This window comes from Ambystoma mexicanum, chromosome 7q (genome assembly GCF_040938575.1).
Source record: "Ambystoma mexicanum isolate Mex_15411 chromosome 7q, UKY_AmexF1_1, whole genome shotgun sequence".
In the NCBI taxonomy this organism is placed as follows: domain Eukaryota; kingdom Metazoa; phylum Chordata; class Amphibia; order Caudata; family Ambystomatidae; genus Ambystoma; species Ambystoma mexicanum.
The window spans coordinates 244,417,212-244,439,624 of record NC_090941.1 but is presented as its reverse complement, the minus strand read 5'-3'; positions in this window follow the sequence as shown (position 1 = coordinate 244,439,624).

The window sequence follows — 22,413 nt, the reverse complement described above, 5'->3', positions numbered from 1 at the left end:
GTTATTTTTCCTTGTCGGGTAATTTGACACCCCTTCCACCCAAGTCACTGATGCTCAGGTGGTGACACGCCTGGCGTTTCTTTGTTTTGTTTGTTTGTTTATTATTTGTATAGCGCACCGAACCCAAAGGTAACTGGGTGCAAGCAGTACAAGAAAACATTAGGCTTAGGTTACATAATACAAGTTACCAAGGTGGTACCAGGTAAGTATTCACAGTGTCACAGTATTCATATATATTTCATATTTATTTGTATGTTTACTTCTGTTGTGGGCACACATTCAGTTAGTGTGCTTTGATGCCTTGGCAATGTGCCATGGCCAACATGCACATGCCTCTTGCCATTGCATTCACTTGTCACGTGTGTATGGGGTGGGGTGGTTAAAGTCATGAGGGGTGTGTCAGCAGATGCTCCAGCCCTGGATGGATCTCTGGTGCTTCCTGTTGATCATGTTTGTGGTGGATTTTGGTGTTCCACTTAATGGGACTGGCAGACCACAGAGGTTCAGGTAAGCTGCAGACATGCATTGCACTGGTATTGTGGGAGACTGCTAGGGGACTGCTTGGAGGTGGGGGTGGGGGTCTTGTCCAGTCTGGAGTGGGCTGCCTGGGGGTGGTGTCCAGTCTGGAGTGGGCTGTCGTCAGTGGGGGTGTCCAGTCTGGAAGGGCCTGCCTGGGGGAGTGTCTCAGGTAAGAGGGGTGGGGGCCGGTGTCCAGTCTTGACTGGGCTGCCTGGGGGTGCCCAGTCTGGAAGGGGCTTCCTGGGGGGTGTCACAGGTGAAGGGAGCTGGGGGGTTGTGTCCAGTCTGGATTGGGCTGCCCAGGGATATGTCCAGTCTGGAGGGGGCTGCCTGGTGGGGGGAGTCTAGTCTGGAGTGGGCTGCCTGGTGGGGGTGTCTAGTCTGGAGGGGGTTGTATGGGGTGTGTCCAGTCTGGAGGGGGCTGCCTAGAGGCTGTCACAGGTGAGGGGGCCTGGGGAGTGGTGTCCAGTCTGGAGGGGGCTGTCTGGGAAGGTGTCACAGGTGAGGGGGCTTGAAGGGTGGTGTCCAGTCTGGAGTGGGCTGCCCGGGGGTGCCTTCTGGAGTGGGCTGCCTAGGGGTGGTGTCCAGTCTGGAAAGGGCTGCCTGGGGGGGTATACAATCTGTAATGGGCTGCCTAGGGGTGTCCAGTCTGGAGGGGGTTGCCTGGCGGGTGTCACAAGTGAGGGGAGCTCGGGTGGTGTCCAGTGTGGAGTGGGCTGCCTGGGAGGTGTCCAGTCTGGAGGGGGTGCCTGCGGCAGGTGTCACAGGTGAGGGGGCCTATTGGGTGGTGCCCAGTCTGGAGGGGGCTGCCTGGGGTGTGTCACAGGTGAGGGGGAATATGGGGTGGTATCCATTCTGGAGGGGGCTACCTGGGGGGGGTGTCGAGGGGCTGCTGGGGGTGTCCTGTCTGGAAGAGGCTGCCTGGCGGGGTGTCACCGGTGAGGGGGGATGGGTCATGGTGTGCAGTCTGGAGGGGGCAACCTGTGGAGGTGTCCAGTCTGGAGTGGGCTGCCTGGGGGTTGTCCAGTCTGGAGGGTGCAGCCTGGGCTTGCAAGGGAGGGCCCGAGCTTTTGCAGGGGTGCAGCATGGGCTTGCGAGGTGAGGTGCATGATTTTGCTGAGGTGCAGTCTGGCTTTGTGAGGGAGGGCCCACATTTTCACAGGGGTACAGCCTGGGCTTGTGAGGGAGGGCCTGCATTTTCCCTGGGGTTCAGTCTGGGCTTTTGAGGTGAGGTGCGCTATTTTGCTGTGGTGCAGTCTGCCTTGACGAGGGAGGGCATGCATTTTCACATGGGTGCAGCCTGGGATTGCGAGGCAGAACCCACGTTTTTGCTGGGATGCAGCCTGGGCTTGTGAAGTGATGCCCGTGATTTTAATGGGGTGCAGCCTGCCTTGGCAAGGGAGGGCCCTTGTTTTTGCAGGGGTGCAGCCTGGGTTTGTGAGGGAGGGCCCGCATTTTCACTGGGGTGCAGCCTGGGCTTGCGAGGTGAGGCATGCAATTGTGCTGGGGTGGAGTCTGGCTTGCGAGGTGAGGCGCGCAATTACGCTGGGGTACAGTCTGGCGTTGCAAGGGAGGGCATGCGTTTTTGCTGGGATGCGGCCTGGGCTTGCGGGGTGAGGCTCGTGATTTTGGTGGGGTGCAGCCTGGGCTTGCGGGAGAGGGCGTGCCTTCTCACAGAGGTACTGGGTGGCATTGCAGGTGTGGACGCAGAGGCTTGCACCTGGTTTGGCCTTTAGCTTGCTTTTTGGTGTGCGTGGGAGCTTGTTGTGGGTGTTCCTCACACAGCTTATTTTCACTTGCACGACAGCTAGTAAATGCGCCTTTGCATCCATGAATAGGTGGGCAATTTCTCTTTAGGACCATGGTTCGCACAGTGTCCTTCTCTGCACTATTTCTGCACTTCATTCCAAGAATCAGGCCCATTGCATTTGTATTGAAAAATAAATGGATTTGAAAGACCAGTGTTTTGTTTAATAATAATAAATAAAAAGCATGGGGCAGACTGTTAGAAAACAAGCACATCTCAATGAGATGCACAATGCCGCAAAGATGTACCTGCAACAATCAGCATCTCCTTGGGATGCACATAGTCACAAAGAAAACAACAAAAATGCCCTTTGTGCAAGAGTACTAAAATTGTTGTGCAAACGATGCACACATTAGTGTCCATTTAATGGTGCCTGTGATGGGAGGATGATCTTTTTGGCATATCTGTCAGATGCACGTTTTTTTTATGTAAAAATGACAACATGAGCATCACTTTTTGACAAATACATGTGCATCTCATCAGATCCCTCAAAAGGGAATGTCTCTACCCAGAAATTCACAAGCAAAGTATTTTAGACAATTTCTTTTATGTTCATTCTCTTTTTGTCCTATGAACACAGTATGTCTGAGAATAAGACAACAATGCATGTTTTTAACTTCAGTTGTGTGGTGAGTCCACGTTGTAATGTGGATTACTTACCATGGGGGTACATTTATACCATTTGAATGTCTCAGGTGGTCATTTTTCTGTGTCCTTCAGGAAGGTTGTAGAAGATATCCATGACTGTGTTGATTTAGAGTAGGATTAAGCACTCACTTCCTGTTGCCATCAGGTTTTGAGCAAAAAACATGTCAGGGCAGTGGCCTAATCAAGTGGCAACCATCTATCAGCATACAATCCTGCCTCAAACTATTGTTCTACACATAGTACCAATAGATGTAGCTTTCAGGTGTAGCTCCATGAAAGTTAGCATTCACATTCATGATTATGTTGCGTGCGTCACATATGATTGTGCATGCAAAAAATGGCAGCGTCTGTGGTTCCCTTACAAGTGTTCTATGGCCGCCAGAGTATGAGGTCCCTATGGATGGACTCAAAGGCAACAAAACACATGCAGTACCCAGCTACGTTGTGACAGGTCCTCTCTATTTCTGCCCTGGCGCATGTAAAATGAGGCATGCCTACAAGTACACTGGCAGATTTAAGTACACATTGAAGTATTTGCATACAGCTCATGATTGTGAGGATTATTATTATATCGCCACTGTGAGGCCCCCGCTCCCCTGGAAGGAGTCCTGTGACAAAGGAATGCCAGGCTGACAGTACCTTGACTAGTGGTGGTATGGCATGGGCTCACACCCTCTTTTAATCACCATCTCCAGCATGGTATGGTGTGGGAAGCGTACAACTGGGTGACCTTCTCATCAGCCAGCTGAAATACGGGGACCCTCCTCATCAGGTGGTGCAGCGGCACGATGCCTTCTTGACTGGAGATCTTGGCAATGTGCACCTGTTTCTCTGTGCTGTGCTTATTTACTGTCTTGTTGGTTGTGATTATGGTGTACTGTGTGTTTCTTTAGTCCAGTTGCCCTCTTTTCTGGGCTACTTGCTCCACACTGTGAAAGGAGCTAATTGTGAAAGACATATTTTGGAGGAAGTCCAGTGGCCAAGTTTGTGAATCACAATTGTGCTGCATGTTTGATCACTTTCTGTGGTCATTACCCCTTGGCATGTTTAATTTGGTCTATTTGCATTCTTTCCACCCACTTTGTGCTTTGTTCGCAACTATTGTGTGCTCCTTTTATATACTGGCACATCCCTGACATGTGCACTTCCATGAATAAGGTGTATCTATTTCTGGTGCATTTATGGCGCATTTATGGCACATGTCGGATGTGCACCCTTTTTATTTGTGAGTGTCTGACCGCATATGTTTGTGTTGCTTTAATAGTGCAATGATGTGCACTGCACTGATATGAGGAGAGTGGTTCATTTAATCGTTTGTCCTAACGTACATGTTTCGAATGTCTTATGAAGCGCCAGAACAGGAAACCTCTTATAGGATTGTCAGCTTGTCAGCTTGTCAACGTATGAAAATGAAATGTTTTTATAAGGAAATTATCATGGGCGTAATTTTAGGGGAGACAGGGGTATTTGTCCCCCCCCAACTTTGATGGCACACCATTTGTCGCCATTCATTTGGCTGGGGCATCTATTCTTCAGATGTTGTCTCCCACAAAATTTTCAGCAACGTTACCCCACTGGAAATTATCATATTTACGTCGACAAGCTTTAGATTATATTCCTTTTTTTAAGACTAAACAATGCAACATCTATGTTATTTGAACACCACTGGGCATGTTTTCCCAAAAGAGCGGTTGCGCAAACTGTGAACTAACATTGCACATATCAGAATTGCATAAATACTTACTAAACGCAAATGAATATTTGTTGACATTTAATTTTTAGCATAGGCATCCTAAAAGTAAATAATTTTAGAAGAATTCAGAATAATGTGTTCCCCTTTAGTAGCTGTCTAAAACTGAAGCAAATATTTCTAAATGATCTGCATGTTCCTCTGTCACTGTCCATAAAAAGTCACCGGCCCCAAGCAAAGGAACCCTTTAATTAGCAGTCAGCAGTTCGGAGGCCCTGTCTCTCACAGTAGCTAAGTTTGAGATGAAACACACCTACACCAGACACTTGCTGCATGGTCTGACAGGTAATGTCAGACCATCACACACGTTGCATCTGCACTGGGCTCTTCAGGAACGTGGACACCATTGGGCAATCTGTCACGTTTATTCTGCCTTTAGCATGCAATAGACATGTTTTGACCAGTACATAGCTGGACGTGTGAAATGTACCGGAGCACATGCGAGGTGGATTCACTTGCCATTTGATTTCCCTATAATTAGGGTTTAATGTTGAATGTACAGCAAACACATTCGTTGGTGGGGTTCATGCAGGAGTGGCGACCTCGCGAGCTTGATGCTGCTGCTTTTATGCCCTTGAGTGATAGAAATGACAGTTGCATGTCTGCTGCATGTGACAGTTACTGGAAACACTGACGGTAACACTGTCCGTATGAGTACCCATATTAATTCGCCATCATCTGTGCTACCCTTCAGAAAGTAAGACTATCTTGAAAGTGGAACTTAAAGTTGTTTCCCACATTAAAAAACAACAAAAAAACTGATGTTATTATGTATTTATTCAGATTTGACGTAGAACATTTCAAATTTGTAAATATTTCCTACCAGTGACATTCTATCTCGGAATGCATGTGGGGGAATAGTCCATTTTCACAACTGACATGAAATCGTGAAAGCATGAGAAAGGTTGAAGGGCAGACAAATACATTAACATGGTTCCTGCATGTGCATTTATAAACACACACCATATAAAAAAATGAATTGACTGAATGACAACCCCCCAAAAACATATGCAAGGTCTTAATCCAAACCACAGACAAAAACTCATGGCCTTTTACAGTTTAATTATTTATCAACTTTCTTGTTCTTACGTTGGCTGTGTACTATCGAGCATTGGTCTGAAATGGGAAAGGGACAGTTGCTCAAGACAGTAGTAAGAAAAGAATGCCAAAGCATCCAGAATTATAACCTGTGAGACACTGATAGAGGCTCAGTTTCTTGTGCCCGACAAATGATTTTATTTACGAGAATATGGTCAACTAGCAAATATTTTTTGAGTAAAGACACAGACTGCCTCATCACGAGTTTGGCGGTAACCCTTAAATGCAGCAGTAACGCTATTACTGCCGCATTTAACGGTCCGCCAAATCATGGGTATGGCGGGATTTACATCCAGCTCTGAGCTGGGGCAAATCCGCCGCAATTTTGCTGATTTTCGGCGCTATTACCGCCACACTAATACCGCCAGCGGTAGTAGTGCCGAAAATTCCTGAATAGGCCCAATGGGGAATGGGGACTTACCCTTCCGCCAAACCCATGATCCTGCAGTAACAGCACTGGGGCGGGGGGGGGGTTGGCAGTAACGCGAATAGCCCCGGCGGTAATACCACCGGGATACTGCCCAACTCGTGATGAAGCCCTCATGTAGCCCTGAATATTTGGGTATACTGGTCTACAGTTTGTATATCATTACAATATAATGGTACACTAACTTGGAGGAGAGCGCCCACAGTGACAAATGGTGCTGCGTTAAGTGCGTAAGCAGTTGGGAGGGGCGTTCCTCCCAGGATTCTGTACGATCACCAAGGGAAGCCATGTCCACAGACTAAATCATGGAGGAACTGGGTGAAACCTGTGTCCACCCATGGTTCACTGCAACATTAATGGATGATTAGAAGCCTGTCTGTTCTATCAATCAATCAATCAATCAACAGCATTTGTATAGCGCAGGGGAAGTCCTTCACCAAAAGGCATCAGGGCGCTAAATCGTGTCCACCACAGCGCTCCAGACGATAGTTGGGGATTTTATGCAGAAAGTGAGAGGCTGATCTAAGAGATCTGCTGGGGCAGAAGAGGGTAAGCCCTTCCTGTATGGTTTTACAGCCTTTACATTGACGTGCCCGATGTATAATACATAGAGACTTAAACTTAACTCAAACGGCAACAGCTAGCCCATGAAGTCAGAACCAAGCCAAGGAGACAGGCTTACCATAGGAGATGCCTTGAGCTAAATGTACAGATGTGTTTTGTAGTATGTGCAGCCGGTCTCACAGATATGCCAGCTGGTCCAGGTACACAGCATTGCAATAGTCAAGACTTCCATTAATCCGGGTGGCAACAACTGTAGCCTGGAATGGATTTGGAATGTAGGGAAACATCTTATTTAGTTGTTTCAGTTTGAAAAACCCAGAACTGCAAATAGAACTGACGTGGGCTTCTAATGAGAGAGAAGCAGAAATGTTCACTCTCAGATTACTTATCACTTCACCGGGTGACGGAAGGGGGCCATGGTCAGTAGGCTAGTACTCTGGGGTCCCGAGCAAGGAGAAGTCTGGAGAGCCAACTAGTAATACCTCTGTTTTGGCCCACTTTCATTTTAGTCAATTTTGGCACATCCAACTGCTAACTGCTTCATTACAGGTTTTCAACCGGCTTGCCATGTCTCCCTGCTCTAGATCCAACCGAAAAAGTATTAACAAAAAAAATGAAAATCAAAAAAGCAAATAAGATGGACCAATGGCTGTACATAAATATTAAAAAAGAAAGAGGGACAAAGCCGACCCCTGGGGAAACACCACAAGTAATGGACACAGGGGATGATCTATAGGATGTCAGAGCAATGGTTTGTTTAGGTGAGTCTAAAAAAATACAAACCAATCAAAAACACTGCCAGTAATCACAATATGGTGAAGTCTAGATAGAAGAATTTGGTTGTCAATAGTATAAAATGCGACCGACAGGTCAAGTAAGTTAGACCTGCTATGCTGCTCAATCCCTAATCTTGGTTAAATCATCTACAGCTTAAACCATTACGGAGTCCGTGCCCATAAGGGGTTGTAAGGCGAGTTGCAAAGGATCAAGAATCTGGTAATCCTCTAGAAAATAATTAAGTTGGGGAGTAACAATAATATCTAAAAATTTCATAAAGAAAGAGAGTAGAGAAATGAGTCAATAGTTCGACAGTACAGCAACATCGAGACCTTAGCAACGGGACCACAAGCGCATGTTTTAAGATGCCAGTGTTTAGAGATCAGGGTGTGTGCCTGATTAACACTTCACCCACTCGGTAAATGCTACATCAACTGGGTGAAACCATCAATTAACTGTGCACAGGGTTTCAATCACCACCACTAATGCTATTTTGAATGTGTTTAGTAAATATTACATTTAACAACACTGGTTGTGTTTTTATTGTATTTAATACGGCTTGAGATTGGAAAATAATTATGGGATGATGTTTAATGCATTCAGAATGAATGGTTTCTTATGTATTATTTATCATTTGTCTTATTTCCGTTCTGCTTTAACATTATATATTGATATTCAAATATTTCATATTTCTTGTATTTGTGTCTATGAAATGAAAAAAGTAATGTAGTGTATTCGACAGACCAAAACTTCACTTCATTTACTGTCACGACCCTCGCCCAAAACCCCCTCTGCCAAACCCATTGGCCAGGTGGAGGACTCGGGCCTCTAGAGCCTGGCATCCTTTTCAAAAGCCCTCATGGGGCCAGACCTGGCGCCTATGGCGCCAGGCGCATACACCATGAACAACAATGTGCTTGGGAACTACCTTATTGTATTGTCAGCCAACATGGAGGCATCCACATAGCTTGGTTCCTAAGAACCAAGCTATGCAGTCTAGTGTTTTGGGTGTGGCAGGCCTGGAACTACATTCCCTGGTACTACTTTACCTGGGCTATATAAACCACAGCCTGACTGCAGAACATGCTTCGTGTTACTTTGCAGCTTGCAACGTGACGCTCACTGTGTCCAGCTATTCCCTCGAACCTCGGAGAAGCAGAACCTGCAAGGAGACAAAAGGAAACCATTAGCAGCAGCATCTTACCTGCAGTCTTCATCTTTAAACACTTGCAGCTACTGAAAACAGCTTCCTCGAATCTGCACGCCTCCCGGACAGAATGACCTAAAAGAGGAAGAAAGAGGCAACATTAAAGAAAGCTGTAGAGACATTTACAAATTACGAACTGCTCAAAAGGCTTACTTGGCTGGTCATCTCTCGGCTGGCACCACTCAGGACATTCCACTCACGCTGAAGAACACCGCGACCTACAAGGAAGGAAAACACAGGTTAGCAAAGGCAAGACTTCGCAGCGCTGCGCATAGCGCTTACTTACCGCATCATAGCACTCTTAATGCACCATCATTTACCAGCGGGCTCAACCAAGCCAGTTTGCCGTGCTGAAGCTCCGCATACCTAAGGGAGAAAAAAGAGACTTCTCTCAGGTTGTGCACCCAATCACAGTACTATTACGAAAAAACAATAAAAAGTTTGCTTGGACTGAAGAAGCAGAAGACGCCTTTCAGGAACTTAAACAAAGGTTTACCTCCGCTCCAATCCTGCGACATCCTCGTCCAGACCTCCCTTATGTCGTTGAAACTGATGCGTCCAGTCTCGCAATGGGGGCTGTCCTTTCACAGAGAGACCCGGAAACCGGCCAGCTACATCCTGTGGCCTTCTGGTCGAAAAAGTTCTCACCTCCAGATATTAATTATGCCATTATGGACAAGGAACTCCTGGCTATCAAACCAGCCTTTAAAGCCTGGAGGCACTACCTTCTGGGGGCCAGACACACCATTACAATCATCACAGACCACCGAAACCAGCAATATCTCAAAACAGCCAAGGCCCAGTCCTCGCGCCAATTACGGTGGGTCCTTTTCTTCGCCGAATATGATTATCTAATCACATTTTGACCAGGAGTCTGAAACAGAAAAGTGGATGCCTTACCTCGCATGGGCATAGATGAAATAGTAAATACAACTCCAGACCCAGTACCTATTATACCTGAAGACAAACTCTTGGGTATCATGACAGCCTTAACACAAGAAGAACTACGAAAAGAAATCCAACGAACAATGAATCCTGATGCCTACTTCGCATGGCAAACTCAAGGAGAACAATATACTATGAAGGACCACCTACCCTTTTTTAGGGATCGCCTATATGTACCCAAGAAGGAATTACAACAGCATATTATTTCAAACTATCACGATTCACTGATCGAAGGGCATCCTGGGATCGCCAAAACCCTAGCTAAGGTGAAAGAGAACTTTTGGTGGCCTACCTGGCATAAGGACATCATTCAGTATATTCAGTCCTGCGTTGTCTGCGCACAAAATAAATCACAGAAACAAAAACCATCTGGTCTCCTACAACCATTGGACATTTCTCCAGTTCCATGGCACACTCTTTCTCTTGACTTCATCACTGATCTACCTCCAAGCCAAGGGTTCAACACCATCCTTGTAGTTGTGGACTTATTTTCGAAGATGGCCCATTTTATTCCTCTTAAAGGCCTCCCAGATGCAAAGTGTTCCTGGAGGGCGTGGTTAAGCTACATGGCTTCCCTTCAGTTCTGGTCTCTGATCGAGGCAGCCAGTTTGTTTCAAACTTCTGGAAAAATGCTGTGCAATGGCGCAGATCGACGTTCGGCTATATACCAGTCACCATTCCCAAACGGACGGCCAAACCGAGAACTAATGCGCCATCATTTACCAGCGGGGCTCAACCAAGCCAGTTTGCCGCGCTGAAGCTCCGCATACCTAAGGGAGAAAAGAGACATTTTAAACAAAGAAAGGCATGCAGGATAGCAACAAAACTAAAGAACAGCAATAAGACCTCCCTGAACAATATCAAACGGGCCGGCGTCAGTGAAGTAACTGGACCGCACTCGCCCATGAAAGACAACGCGCCCTGCAAAGAAGGCAGGACGGAGAGCACGCCTAATTCTACGACAAGGTGAGGAGAGGGCGCCAGAGGGACTGAAAGCATATGGGGGTGGAAGGAGGATACTTACCCCAGTCGGTCAGTCTTAAACACAGTCTTCCTGTATTTTCAGGCAAAACCTTCCTCGCAGACCACATCAGGGCAAAGCTGAGAAGCATACCAGCTAGTAACCCAGCTGGGTGGCGTCCCTGTGGATGCCAGGTGAGCATAACATTTACTACTAATACTAGCTAAAAACTGTTATACATGCCCTAGCTCTAACCTCTAAATATATAAGCAACAAAGTTACATTGTGTTTCTCTGTCTTTCATCGTGTAAGGCTCTGAGATTTTCTCTAAAGTGTGTCAATGCTAACTGCAAATAACACATGTGCAGAACTGCCAAACCAGATGGCAAAATACTGACATTAAATGACCAGCTCTCCTTGCTAACATAATGTATGCAGCCTAAACCTTTTTCCACATTTGGGGCAATGCACTTGCATCCCAACATTTTCTAACTTACGTTGCAATCTACCATTCCCTTCTGAGAGCAGTTGAGCATGGTAGATGAATTTGGTCATTACTTTGATCCATGCCAAGAAGACAGACGAGATATGTGCTTGGTTACAGTTTGCTCTTTATCTTTCCTAAACAGGGAGTTGATGATCTCTCAGAAGCACCCAAAAGAACAGCAAACAAATAATGTGCAGGAATGTTAACATTGGCAACAGAGAACACATTTTCGGGAGATTTTGAGTGTGAAATTGGGAGAATGAGTGTGCTCATTCAGTTGGATTGAGATAATTGACATTTAAGAGGATTAAAGGAGGGAGAACGTGCAGGAGTCTACCATCCTAAATGAGAATCGTCAACATGTACAGTATTAATAATTCCCACTACCTACAGTATACAATAATGTAAAACATTTATTTTACTCATTCTTAATCCTGCTCTAATGCAGGTTCACTTTCTCACCAGTGTGGTAGTAGATTGCAGGACATATGATGGAAATCCCAAGAGTTATGAGCCATGGTGGATTTCCATAATGTAATGCCAAGCAACATAAAGCTCCCTGAGCTTACAGCTCATCTCTTGGCAAATGCAATTAGGCATTGAAGGTACAGCAAGTGAAGCAGATCATGAAGTAGATCTATAGGTGAAGAATTCTTGCACACAGCATCATCATCCATGGCTGCATCAGCCCCCGTACGCTTGGGGCTTCCAACATACACCTGGCCTGAATGCAAAAAGCCCAGGACCCTGCAAAAATGGCTGCCACCATAACCATGGACCCAAAGAGCCGCATGGTGAGACCTGCAGGCCCTCCTTCCAGCAAACCCAATTGGCTGCCAGAATGCCCACCCAATTTTCCAGCCGTGAGCCTAGCTGCAGAGCCAGCAGGCAGCGCCGGCATTGCTCTCCAGCGAAGGACTATGGCAATGGCCAGAGCCTGTCTGCATCTGAACACGCATGGGTGGCTCAGGGTCTAATCTACCTCTCACCCTCAGAAGCCTGCCAGCATTGATCCCCAGGACCCAGACCCCCGTACTGCAACATTCTGCAGAAGGCCTGCTGTGTCTTTGGCATATACTGTAACTCCCTGCAGCCACCGCCGACCCAGCCGGTATGTCACCACTATATCAGTGTGGTTTTATAATGTTATGCTTTTGGTTTGTGCCACCGCGTTCCTGCATACCCTGACTGTACCTCCATGCCTACTGACTAACACAGAAGACCTGCTCCTTCCCCACCATCAAATTCACTGGACTCTAGGTCATGGTCGGTAAAGTCCAGCCGAAACAGGAGTACCTACACAAGAGTTCCCATCCCTAGTAGATTACCGTCCTTCATCCACTACAGTCAGAGAAGTGCAGGTGGCAGATGCTCGCCTGTCCAGTCAGGCAATCACATACCTACCATACCTCTCAAGGAAATGCAACACCTCATGCATAACTTGTGCGTCAAACATTCCCATACCCTCGCCTTGACCCCACCTACCCCGGCCTACCAAAAACTGAATGATACACCCCCCACAGTCTCTGCAGCTACATTGTGATGCACCCTAGGCCACCCCTACTACCAAGCCTCTGCTTCCACAGACTCATGCCATATGCACACCTGCCTCATGGAGCCACCATGGCTAGAGACTCAGACCCAGTCCTACAACCTAAGCTGCACTACTTCAAATGTATTAACTTCAACTTGAACAAGCTAAGTTATTCTAGTAAGCCGGCTTCTAATCTACCTGCTTCCATACAAGACAATGTCCAGTACGCCTAAGTAGCCATTAACACTGCCATAAAGCAGCTGCCACTTCCTGTCACACCATCACCACTTCTCAAACTCCTCCTGTCCTCCCCTACAAAGGCACCATATAGACCATAGAAGACTAAGTCACCCTCCTCCTCGCTACACTGTGCACTAGTGCACTAGTAAATGCTAGATCCATCCGAGTCCATGCCTTTGACATCAATGACCTCACACAGTACTCATCCTAGACTTCCTAGCCATTACAGAAATGTGGCTGCATGCAGCATCTGGTCCTGCCTTCTCGTTAGCGATACCCCTGGGATATACTATATACTGCAGTGACAGACACAATGCTAGACGAGGAGGAGTAGCTCTGATAGCAAATTATGTGCTGTTCATTAGATAACAAAGCACTTCACTGAAATGAAATTGTGACTTGCTTTCAGTGAAATTGTCAATCTATCACACAGACACTCATGCTCTCCACATCATCTACCTCCTGCCAGTCCCTGTCCTCTGTTCAACAAGGATCTCCTACACACCATAGGCTCTAATATTAAACCCATGACAAAATCTATTCTCCTAGGTGACTTCAATCTAGATCTCAATGACCCTAAGGATACTAATACCACATTGGTAGTTAAATCCCCAGCGCATTAGACTTCAGTCACTGCATCAGTGCCCCAATCCATAAGAAAGGTTGCATTGTAGATTGGATAGGGATAGCAGACCATAACTGTGAAGTGGCTATCCACGCAAACACACCATGCCCATGGTCTGACGATCATGTTGCGTCCTTCTATTTTCCACAGGCAGGCCACACCATGCACCCGGCTTATCTTCTGCCTCCTAAACTGGCCCAAAGTTCCCTAAACATCTCAAAAGACCTGCCCTTGTTGAATTCAATCATATCTAAATATCTACACATCTCCAATGCAACAATGTTGGCTAATCTATACTCTAAAACTCTGAAGACGGCCGTTGACACCATTGCCCCACTAGCACCCTGTAAATTCAAACCTGCTGCAGACCAACTCCCGGTTCACCGCAGACCGCCAAGAGCTCCATGCAAAAAATGCTTATCTGAAGCCAAATGGAAAAATGTACCCTCTGATGACCGAAAGATGATGTTTACCCTACCTGCAAAACACTACAAAACAGACATATTGCTTGCCAAATCTACCACCTACAATACAAGAATTGTGAATGCCAAATTTGATACCTGTGAGATCTTTAACATCATCAGGGCTACCTCCTAGCATTACTAAAGACGAGGCATGGTGCATTAACATACAAAATGCCATGCTAAAACAAAATTGACACCTAACACAAAAATCCACCACAAGCAAGCCCTGCTTAAAGCTACCTAACAGTCCATCTCTTTTCCCATCCGCCAGCTGCTGCCGTCCAAGAATGACCTACATTTCATTTTGCTAATGTCACGAAAGCAAAAGTCAAAATCATCCTCGTCAAACCTCGTCTGTCTCCTCCCCCCTCCCCTTACTGTTTTTTTCCTCCCCACCTCCCCTCCAGCACTATCTGAAATGTCATCTGGCCTAGTATGATAGTCACTTGTTTTGTCCCTCCCCTACCTTTCTGCACCCCTCTCCCTCACCTCTTGTTTTTCTCTGGCTCTACCAGAAATGTCGTCAGGCAGGTCTACTACGGTAGTCGCCTGTCTGTTTCCATTTCCTTCCCACTCTCCCCCTCCCTTCCTTATTTATGTCTTAGCTCTTGCACTATCTGAAATGTCGTCAGGCCGAGTACGGTAGTTAATTTTACATCCTTACTGTTCATGGCCTGTAAGACTGTCATTGTATTTTCCCTTGTTCCCTCCCTTACCTTGAAGTGCTTTGAAACACATTGGGCCTCATTACAAGTATGGAGGCAGGCATGCCCTTAATAAGGGCATGGCTGCCTCCATACCGGGCTCCAATACCGGGTTCCTCCAATGAGGATTTACCGGGCTATTCCAACCATGGAGGACCCGGTAAATTCTCATTGGAAAAACCCTTCCCCATTCCCATTTGAGCCCCCATAGGGCTCAATGGGGATGGAGCTAATAACGGGCCCGCTATTTGCTCCTTGGTCTCCTCGCAGGACCCGGAAAGGACATCTGTTTTTATCAGACGTCTGTTCCGGGTCCCGCAATGGGACCTCGTAATAGGTGCTCCCATAATGAAGGGTGCCGGTCCCGTACCGGCACCCTTCATAATGGGAGAGCCATCCTTATAATGGGGCCCATTGTGTACAGGCGCTATATAAATAAACTATCATGTCATATCCTAAAAGGACTTAAACCAATGAGGGTGACATATGCCTGGCTGTCATCATCAAGGACTGCTCAGAGGCCGTGCCCCCCTTCATCACCACATTCATCAATACCTCCTTCTCCATGGGTCTAGATCCTACCTCTGTCAAGGAAGCGTGGGTACTCCCTCTTATCGAAAAACCCAAATTAGATCCCTCTGTTCCTAATTATTACTATCCAATCACAATAGTCCTTTTCCTACTGAAAATCCTGGACAGAGTGACATACATTCAGATCCAGAAGTTCCTGGAAGCCAACCATATCTTGGGAACATGAAATTCTGACTTCCGCCCAGGTCACGGAACTGAATCAGCCCTGTTAGACCTAAAAAAAACAGCTTGATGAGCTCATGGACGAAGGGTAGCCAGCCCTACTGCTACTCTTGGATCTCTCAGCTGCCTTTGATCTGGTGGACCATAAGATCCTTTGTCAGCACCTGTCCACAGCAGCACATTTCTCCCTTGAAGCCACAACACAGATATTTTTTTTTTTAATGAAAGGCTCATCAGAGTATTCCCAGAGAATGCCAGTGCCTATCCAGCCCCTATCTCCTGTGGAGTACCTCATGGGTCTTGTGTGTCCCACTCTCTCTACAATATCTGTCAATATATGCCTGGCTGTCATCATCAAGGACTGCTCAGAGGCCGTGCCCCCCTTCATCACCACATTCATCAATACCTCCTTCTCCATGGGTCTAGATCCTACCTCTGTCAAGTAAGCGTGGGTACTCCCTCTTATCGAAAAAACCCAAATTAGATCCCTCTGTTCCTAATTATTACTATCCAATCACAACAGTCCCTTTCCTACTGAAAATCCTGGACAGAGTGACATACATTCAGATCCAGAAGTTCCTGGAAGACAACCATATCCTGGGAACATGACAATCTGACTTCCGCCCAGGTCACAGAACTGAATCAGCCCTCTGTTAGACCTAAAAAAAACAGCTTGATGAGCTCATGGATGAAGGGTAGCCAGCCCTACTGCTACTCTTGGATCTCTCAGCTGCCTTTGATCTGGTGGACCATAAAATCCTTTGTCAGCACCTGTCCACAGCAGCACATTTCTCCCTTGAAGCCACAACACAGATTTTTTTTTCATGAAAGGATCATCAGAGTATTCCCAGAGAATGCCAGTGCCTATCCAGCCCCTATCTCCTGTGGAGTACCTCATGGGTCTTGTGTGTCCCACTCTCTCTACAATATCTTCATCAAACCCCTCTTCGACCTGCTAGACTCCATTGGCAAATCTTACACCAACTATTCTGATGATACTCAAATCTTCGTTCCACTCTCTGGCAATTACCCAAAAGACACCTCTATATTGAACTCTCTCTACACGAGTATTCTGGAATGGATGGTCATGCACTGCCTGTGTTTGACGATAAGACTGTGCTCCTCCTCTTTGGCCCACTGGCGGTGATCTAGAAACTCAGTCCCCAACACTCTTACTTCCATATTGATGGCAACTTGATCCCAGTCTCCTCCTCAGTGAAGACACTGGGAGTCTACCTGGATGCGATGCTCTCCCTTAATAGTATGTGAATGCCACTGCCTCAAACGCAGCCTATTTCACAAAACTGATTAATGCATCAAGACCCTTTCCGTTGGCTTGACAGCTGCTTCACAATTGCCCAGGCAGTCATCGGAATGAGGCTGGACTATTGTAATGCTCTGTTTTCAGGCACCTCATCTTTCAACATCCCGAAGATGCAAATGATCCAAAACAATGCTATGCGAACAGCACTTAATATTCCAAAACTAGAGCACATCTCATCGGCAAGAAAGAATGCTCACTGGCTCGCAATCAGGAAATGCGGATTCTGTTTTAGACCCTCTCAATCACTCACAAATGCCTCAACAACGTTGTGTCCCGTAACTCGTAGAGAAATTCCAGAAAGTACAATCCACCAGAACAACCAGTTCGACCTACGCACACAGACTGGTCCAACCAAAATTCAAAAGGTCAAAAGCAGGAGGATCAAGCTTCCAAACAATTCCAGCAAAACAATGAAACTCTCTGACCTCAGCTTTGCAATCTGAGCAATATTTCTGGGCCTTCAGGACAGCACTGAAACTATGACTTTTTCCTTAAAGCAGAAGGGGAAACTCCCCCCATGAAGGCCCTTACCTGTCTTCTTTGTGAAACATTTAATGTAACAGTGCCTTGATGCTCATGGGCTGAGCGCGCCTTATAAATGGAAAAGAAATAAATACATAAGTAAATAAATACATTGTTATGTGCAAGAATCAAGAGGATTGACAAATACATTGGTGATTGCAGAGTAATAAAACATAATATTTACTTATGCATTTATTTTTAAACATGAAGGAACAATGCTCTTTTGATCACAAAAGAACATACAATAGATAAGAAATCAGATTTGATGGGAAGCAGTGAGCTTCTTACAATGGGGTGAGTTTGAGTGACATTGTTACCAGGCTGCGGAGGGGAGTAAATGGAAATGTCACCCGGGACAAAACATGCGTGGTCAGCATTAGACATTTTTATTTTTTAATCTTCCATTATTAAGCATTTCAGAAATAAACAATGCACATAACATGGACCATTACTGCCAAAAAGTAGATGAAATCATACTCGTGGCCATTCTAGTAGCGCAACCCCTTACCCTTCCTCCCCCCATGACCCCAGAGACATGTGGATACCAGGTGCTGGTTTTGGTTTTCAGATGGGTTCATGAGCGGCACGGGACGCGGGAGCGGATTACTTGTATACGTTGAGGAAAGGTAACCATTTAATTTCTTTGCCTGGGGTGAGGTCAAGGAGCGCCCCTGTGATGTTCTCCATTTTGTAGATCTCTCTGGCCTTCTGGGCCCATATTCTTTCTGATGTGAGGTTCTGTGATTTCCACCTCATCATGAGGCATACTCTTGCTGCCAGTAGCAGGAAATGTGGCATGTGCGGGAGCCGCACCCAACAGCCCTCCCGTTCTTCCTGCCCGAATAGAACTAGCCAGGGTTTGCAGTTGCGTCTACCCCATCCATGCTTTTGATCCAGGTCAGAACCTCCTTCCAGAATGCCCACGCTCTTGGACAGGACCCGCACATGTGCCAGTTGTCAGCTTGTTCGCTGCATCCTCTCCAACATAGCGGGTCTGACACTCTGAACATTTTGGATAGGCGCTTGGTGTCGTAGTGACACATTTGAAGGAGTTTTAGCCCATGTAATTTATATTGTCACGCAATGGAGGTTTTGTGAGCATACTTGCGAGGACGTTTCCAAAGATTTGTGTATAGTGGGTGGCCCAGGTCTCTCACCCACCTCCTCCTGAGGGCTTCATTTGGGATTGTTTCATTGTTTAGCAGGCCCTTGTATATTTGTGAGATGAGGCCCTTCATCGATGTGGCTTCACTCAAAATCTTTTCCAGTGGAGTCAGGGCTCTTTGCAGTTTGTCCTTCCATTTCAGGGATGCCAGTACTCCTTTCAGTTACAAAGTTACAAGAACTTGAGGACCCCTATGAGTTTGATTTTTAGTCCTACCTCTAGTTCCCGGATTGAGATGCAAGTTTTTATTTTAATCATCTGACCCACCCTTTCGAGTCCAGCTTCATACCATTCCTGGAAGCGCAGTGTGTCTTGAATTTCATTTCTAATGAGGTATGAGGGCCCAGATATGGCTCATGGAGGACAGCGACGCTCTGTGTCCCTTCATTTCGGCTTTGTTCCAGCAGAACTTCAATATTGGGCCTAGCATCTTGTGATTAATGGCTTTCTTGGGAATACTGATTTTGGCGCCCAGAGCCACTCAACCAGGGTCACTGGTCTCAGCAAGTGATTCTTTATTTCCACCCACTGCTTATCTTTGTCTTCTTTGATAAGCGACACCAGAGACCTAAATTGGGCTGCACAATAATATGTGTATCTCTCCAGCAGGCCCACACCCACTTCCTTCTTGCCCCGGGTCAGAGTGTTGTGTGCTATCTGTTGTTTATACTCTTGCCATAGGAACATGGTGATTTTGCCTTTCAGTTCTGTTAAGTGGACCCCTGGTATTTCGATTGGTAGAATTTGGTAGTGATAGAGGATCTTTGAGAGGATTGCCATTTTAATTGCGTTGAGGTAACCCAACCAAGAGGTCGTCAATTTCGTCCATCTGTCCAGGACGGCAGTTAGCTCTGACATAAGGGGATGCGGGATTAGCCTCATAAAGGTCCTTCGGATGTTTGTAATGTTAATTCCCATGTATTTAAGCGTATTTAGGGCCACTGGGATTCAAATGATGGATGCGCTCTCCTCTAAAGTGTCTCTCGGGTTGTTGTATGGGAAAAGTGTTGATTTCTTTGTGTTGACCTTCAATCCAGCCCATTTGCCATATTTCCTTATGGTTTGCAGGACTTTCAGTATACAGGCAGAGGGGTTGCCCATTTACAGGAGCATATCATCGGCGAACATGCCCAACTTATATTCATGGTCCCCCACCTTAATTCCCTCTATGGGCTTCATTAGGACCCAGGCGGTAAGGGGTTTACGGCGGCGTAAACAGCACGACCCTTACCGCCTGATTCCGAGGTCCCTTAGCGCCATGGAGGATTTAACACCTGCTTTTAGCAGGTGTTAAAATCCATGGCGCTAAGGGACCTTGTTGTTAATTACGCCACCGTAATTTACGGTGGCGTAATTAACGCCTTCCCCACTCCCATTATGCCCTATGGGGCAAAAATGGGAATGGGGAAGGGTAAATGGGGATTGGGGACTTACCGCCCTGCCAACCTCGGAATGGGGCGGTAAGTCCGCCAACCACCATGGCGTAAACGTAGTTTACGCCATGGTGGTAAAGGTACGACCCAGGCGGTAACTTACCGCCTGGGTCGTAATGAGGCCCTATGACTGGATCCTTCCTAAACATGTTCCCAAGGGATACTATGGAGAGGACGTACAGGATGGGAGAGAGCGCCAATCCCTGCCTGGTTACCCTTGTGAGGTTGAATTCTCTAGAGGTTTTCCAGTTCACTACCACCCTTTCCGTGGGGGCCTTATATATTGCTCTGATCCCTTTCAGGAAACGCACCAAAAAAGTGGCCCAGAGGTACTCCCACTCTACACGATAGAAAGCTTTCTCTGAGTTCAGACTGAGCAAGGCTTGTCCTCCTCCCTCTTCTTTTGAATGTTCCATGATATCTAGGGTTTTGCTCATGGCATCTGACTCTGTCTCCCTTTTATAAATCCCACTTTATGTGGGTGGATCAGGTGGGGTATGATCCTTCCATGTAAGTGGCCATGGCTCTCATGTAAACCTTTGAGTCTGTGTTTAAGAGTGATATCAGGCAATATGATTTGCAGTTGGTGGAGTCCTTCGCGCTTTTAGGGATGACTACTATATGTGCTTTTGTGAAAGAGGCTGGCACTTGACCCGACTCCTGAATGTGGTTAAATATTTTGGACATATGTGGGGGTCATGAAACCGGCAAATTGCTTGTAAAATTCCATTGTGTAGCTGTCTTTCCCTGGCACCCCTCCCGGTGGTAGCCTATTTATTGCTGCCTTTATTTCTTTGGGATGAATGGGGACTCCAGGAAGACTTGTCCCACTTGGGTCAGTTATGTTACCCCTGCCCTGGCAATATAGTCATGCATCTCTGTTTTATCCCCGGAGCATTCAATTTGGTAAAGCTCCTCATAATAGTTAACAAAATGATTAGCTATCTCTGCCGGAGAGGTGGCCCAGTCTCCTTCTTTCTTCCCTATGCATTCAACCCATCTCTTTGCCATCTGAGCCCTCAACCTTGTGGCCAGCATCTTGTCTGCCTTGTCTCCCTTTTCGTAAAATGTTTGCTTTAGGAATTTTAGTTTACGTAATGTGTCCCTTACTCCCAGCCCATTCAAGTCTGCCCTCTTCTGTTTTAGTGATCTCAGGTCTTCATCTCAATATGTCCCCTTGGAATGTATCCTGTCTTTGTCCAGTTTCTCTTCCTGTCGCCTCCGCTCCCGTTTCTTCTTGGCACCTTCCCTTACTAGGCCCCCCCTCCATGTGGCTTTACCTGCCCCCCCAGAGTGTGCTCTCCCCTACTTCCTCATTGTCGTCAATCTGGAAGTATTCTTCTATTGCTGCGGTGAGCTCCCTGGTGAAGAGTTTGTTTCGGCCACAGATACTCATTGCTTCGCCACTTAGATTCTGCTCTACCTATAACCTCCATTTCAAGATTCAGGGTAACCATGTCATGATCTGACCAACCCACTGCGTGGATTGTGCTAGCCCTTACTCGTAACTCGTGTTCTTTACTGATTAGCAAGTAGTCAATTCTAGTGAAGGTTGCATGCACACTAAATAGGAATGTGTACCCCTTCCTGTCCGGGTGCTGGGTCCTCTAGAGGTCTTGCAGGCCGTTGTCTTCCAGGTTTTCTTTTTAAACTTGTCTTCTCACCTCTGGTGGCGGCCCCCTTTGCTTGGCTCTGTTCACTTGCCTATCCATTTGTAGGTCCACCCATGTGCTGAAGTCTCCTCCTATTATGACCACCCCTCTACTTCTTGCCATAAGGGTGCTGAGGGTCTTTCCTTGAAAGCAATCTGTCCCTGGTTGGTGGTGTATACTCCTGCTAGGGTGACCCAGGTTCCCTCCCAGCTTCCTTGGACCAGTAGGACCCCGAGATTCAACAGCCGTACCCACTTGTGTAGTAACAGCCCTACCTCTCCTTTTTTCTGTGCAGTTGAGGCCCAGAATGTTTGTCCCATGCCCTTCCTCTCAGTGTCCTCTCCTCCCCTAACTTCATTGTAGTCTCTTGAATAAGGAGAGTGTCGAGTGATGCTCTCTCAATTTCCCACACTACCTGGGACCTTTTGGTGGGGCAATTAATTCCCTTGATGTTTAATGAGCTCACCCTCAGGAGGCTCTTATTACCCCTCTCATTGGGCCCCCATGATCCCCATCCGGGTTTGGCTATTCCCTCTCTTTCATCTAAATGTGACCCTGTCTGTCTCCCTTCCCCCCTCCCTTAATAACTAAGAATAAAAATAACTGAAAGTATCTGCGGTTGTGAACCCAACCAATGGTTACCTGTGTAGAGACACCCTCCTTGAACTGAGGGCTACTAGGTTAAGAGCTCCCCATTGCCAGGGGATATATTAATTGCTTCCCTTCACCTTTCCCCTTCACCTCATGGGACCTTTTGTTGAGGCTGCCTCAGTGCCCTCTTCTGGGCCAGGGCGGTTTTGATGGTGA